Source organism: Vidua macroura, chromosome Z, assembly GCF_024509145.1.
Source record: "Vidua macroura isolate BioBank_ID:100142 chromosome Z, ASM2450914v1, whole genome shotgun sequence".
NCBI lineage: Eukaryota > Metazoa > Chordata > Aves > Passeriformes > Viduidae > Vidua > Vidua macroura.
This window is the reverse complement of record NC_071611.1, coordinates 68,460,387-68,465,159: the sequence shown is the minus strand read 5'-3', so window position 1 is coordinate 68,465,159 and position 4,773 is coordinate 68,460,387.

The window sequence follows — 4,773 nt, the reverse complement described above, 5'->3', positions numbered from 1 at the left end:
GCCAGGTATGGCAGTAGGGATTTACAAGCTCCCTCAAAACACCATATAAACCAATATTTTATATTAGGTTGTATTACTTTATAAAGCACTTGTCTGATCATGGAACTTTCAGGTGATTAGGTGATTTTTTTCTTTAAACTGCTTATTAACCTTAAATAATCTTTAAACATAACCTTAAATAATCTTTAAATAATCTTTTTACAAGTGTATGTAAAGGTGGTATTTCTTTAAGATAGGAAACTGTAATACTGAAATACTCCTTTTATTACAGGTCTTATTTTACTAAATTACTATTTTCATACAGCTAAATTTCCTTTTCAACTGCAAGAATGATTTATGTAACTCCTGTGTGTAGCTTATTGCATGCTTAGCTTCACCAAGGAGATGATAAAAACAAATTAGAAATAAAATTTGTTGCCTGTTGGAAAAGCATACCAGAAGCCTCCAGAAGAATTCTTTCTATAATTTCTTTTCACAAGCAGAGAGCAGAGTCCAAGGCTTTTCCAGAAATACAGAATGCTATTGCTAGGAAGATACTGTACATTCACTTTTTTAAATGGTTCGCAAATTTTCCTAAATAAAACATTCTGAATGTCTTTGCTATGATGCTAGATAAACCTTCCCCCAACCACATGTGTATTTGAATGTAAGCAGCTAAATCACATAGCAGAAATCAAACATCCATTAGCAATTTTCACTTATCTCAAAAGCCAAGATTTGCCAAATCATAGTTCAACAAGGCTTTTTTTGTCTGTTTCCAGGGACTTTATAGAGGTTGATGTTGTATTTTCATGCATTTATAAAAGAAAAAATAAAAAACCAAAACAAACCAAGCATGATAATAAATACTGATTGTTTTGCCTTAGGTCAAGATTACTTTTTTGTAGTATTCCTAGTTTCTCCAACAGTTATTGATAATATTTAGTTACTGCTTAATATTGCTTCCTTCTAATATTTGAAGCATATCAGCTAAAGTGAAAAGGACAATTCAAATTCAGATGTAAGAGAGCAGATTTATTTGCAACAAATAAAGTAACTTACCTGACTATAACAGTTCCTTAAGAAATTCCTGAAATTTCTGCTTGTTTTCACACTGATCTTTCTTGGACACTTGCTAATTAATATTTTGCCTCTTGACAAATTTCATGATACAATCTTCTTAATCCTGAACTGCATTTTTAACCCAAAAGTCAGTGAACACAGAGATAAATAATAACACTTGCTGTTTGCTTTATGGTCTGACTTTTCATGGAAAGAAAAAAGAAGTCATATTGAAATTACTATGAGTTTCCTTGGTTAGTTTGTCTGGTATGCTACAGTTATGTAAGCAGTGCAGTCAGGAATGCATTTAATGCCTCAATGAGTTGAATACTCTTAGGATGGTAGTTCAAGTTCTTTCAGACATGATTTAGAACAAGATTTTGATCTTCTGGGAAAAGAAAAATCACTGTATAAAGTATGGAACAAAACAAAACCAAAAAACAACCCCCACAACAAACAAAAACAATAAAAAAACAACAAGAGAAAAGTCTGCAGCTGTAAAATCAATAGATGTGGGCAGGAGGCAGGGGACTCCTTGTCTGTTTTAGAGTAACATGTGCAGCAATACCTTTCCTGTGTTCATGTTTGACTTCCTGTGCATTGAGATTCAGGGTCTCATTTGAACTTTCTCTTCACTATGTAATTAGCATTTATTTCAGGAGAATGCTTTTCACTTTCTTCACTACAGGGTGAATTTTCCTCAATGTTCTTTCTACTCACTGAACCCGATTTTCATTTGCATCAAGAACCTCTTGAGCCAGCGGGTTATTTCCATGTTAAAGGGCTTTTGTACTGTCAGTATGATGGAAGAGGTCAAGAGTGCAAGTGAAAAATCAAGGCTAGTAGATTTCTGGAAATCTTGTTTGTGTCTTTCAAAGTTACCATCAATAAGAATGGAAAATATTACCTCCAGTTATTTTGTTTTTTCCTTCCAAATACTGAAATTTTCTAAATTTGTAAGACTTCTAGAAGAAGAAGGCTGCAAAGCTATTTTGAAAGCTATTAGAAACAGTTTCAATACTTTCAAATTGAATGGCTTGCATTAATAAGCATGAGTTTATTTGAAGTAAAAATTTCAAACTGAAGCTTTACTTATGTTACACACGGATATCTGGCAGTAGGAACAGTTAATACAATGCAAATAGGTAAAAACCAGGAATGTCCCATTTTCAGTTTATATTATATACTGTTTACCATTAAAATTGTGATTGATAAGTCTTATATACTAAAGATGTGAACCTAGGCACACCACAGACTGCAGAACTCACACTGAATTCATAACCAAATGGCAAGCACAGTTTCCAAAACTGTTTCACATAGTTTTTATAGATAGTTTCACATAGATATTTTTATCGGAGATCTGTTCAGTTTAATTGGCAGCATATAAGGTAAATAATGCAAGATCATTTCCATAGGGAGATTGTTCCACATTCTTGCAAACCCTCTTCTCAGATTTTTCCTAGTGAGGCAGTGTGTGTTTCCCTTACAGCCATATTAAAATCTTTCTATTTCAGTGTTTTTAAAGGATTGTTTAATGCCAGGCTATTGTCACTGATATTTACAGAAAGTATGAAGATTCAGTGATTTTTGTAGAAAGCCTAAGAGAGGTGGATACCCATTTTTTAATTCATATACTTCAGGAGAAAAATTTGATTGGTAGGAACCGATCAGCAGACCAAACTATTCTGTCTTCTTCATCCCAGTTCTTTGTATGCCTACGAAGAGCTATCCTTTATTGCAGTTGTAAAACTTTATTATTCAGACAAGACAATTAATAATATTATCTATAACTAATGCCCAGATTCTTGAATACCAGGCTTATCTATCAATAAAATGAAGATATTTGTTTCAGTAGAGACATTACAATACAAACAGCTATAAATCATATGGAAACACACAAATATTTAGCAAACTGTTAAATTCAATAGAGAACAGACTCTGGAATCTTAATAGGATGTATCTGTAACACAATTGTGTCCATATTTACATTGAAGCCTCTTAAGCATTAGCCCTTCATAAATCATAAAGCCGATGCATGTGAATAATTTTAAATAGTTAAAGCAGATGGGAAGAAGCTCTGTGCAGCTATGCTGCAAAGCTGTAGATCAAAGCTGATAACACTAGGAGAATGACATCTTTGGCAAAGAAAGGCAGTATTCAGGATATCTTCAGGTCAAGTGTCAGAATCTTTTACTGCTATTTTAAGCAGAGAAGCCTCTCTTTGCAGCAAATTGTATATGGAGGTGTTTCCTCCTGTATGCATAGTCTAGTTAGCAGTAAAAAATTGTCACTGTGATGTAGCCATGTTCAATGATTTATTTCATTTTCTAACTACCTTCTCTGACAGAAACAATTGAAATGAAATTATATCCCAAGGACAAATCCCCACTCTTTGGAAACATTTGCATCTCAGTGTTTATGTTCATTAACTGTTTGTCTTTCTTGGCTTTCATCCAGCAGCAGAAGACTGTTATCCTGGACAGGAATGTATGATAATTACATTATCCCTTAATTAAAATATTGCATGGACTCCAAAGGTAAATGTTGCATCTGTCCTATTTTCAAGCTGAACTGCATGAGTGATCCTGGAATTCAAAGCAGCAGCCTCTATACATCAAAACTACTGTCTGTGTCACACTTCACTATAATGGTGGATCCCATCCTTGTTTTACCAAAAGCATTGGAAATACTTTTGCCAACTTTGCAAGGACAAGAACAAAATCCAGCAAGAATTTCTATCCAACAGAACAGCAATATCTTAATCTCACTCACCTATACAGAACAAAAGCATTGTATTCTGCCAAGTATCTGACTAAAAGATGTACAGTTAACTTTTCTGTTTCCACTGAAACTGACTGTTATGTCTTTGTCGTGTTAAATAAACCAGCTAACACAATATTTATTGCAGATTTGGTGGTACAGAAGATCATAAGATCTAAGTAACTACATAAATTGTTCTGACCCACTAGTCAAAAATAGTCTTGATTTGTATTATAAATGATCCTACTTATTCTAAATCTTATGCTAGTCATAAAATGCTATACCATTAAAGATCAAGGAAAGAAATTTCCAAACAGAAAAACCATTTACATAATCTTTAACACTGATTTATTTCAGAATAGATGCACAGCTGAAGGAGATGTTTTCCTTTCAAAAATTAGGTATAAATGTCTGTTGTGGTTTAAGCCCAGATGGCAGCTAAGCAGCACACAGTGGAATGGGGATGAAAATTGAGATAAGAAGGGTTTAAAAATTGAAATAAAGTAAAATATAAGAGTAATGCTAATTAAAACAAACAAACAAACAAACAAAAAAAAAAACACCAAGCAATATACAATACAATTGCACATCACCTACTGATGTCCAGTCCATCTCTGAATATGCATCAGTGTGCTATGAATGGATTAGTGAAAGATGCCTCTACCTGAATTAAGGTGAAAATGAGACCGTGTGCTGAAGTCAATAATACAGTCTTAATTAACGGTAAATTTGAATTAGAGAGATTGAAAAAATAGAAAAAACTGGTGCAGGGAAAGGAGGGAGAGATCAGCAAAAGATAATCACCACCCATGGATCCAGCTGCATCCTGTTGGTCCCTTTTCACCCCAGGCTTTTTGGTGTTGGGGGTCTCAGAGTTGTTCTTCTGGGAGAACCACCTTTATACAGTACATGTTCCGGGAATCCATGGGGTAGTGGTACATGCTGTTCCCACAACTTGAGGTGATATATATA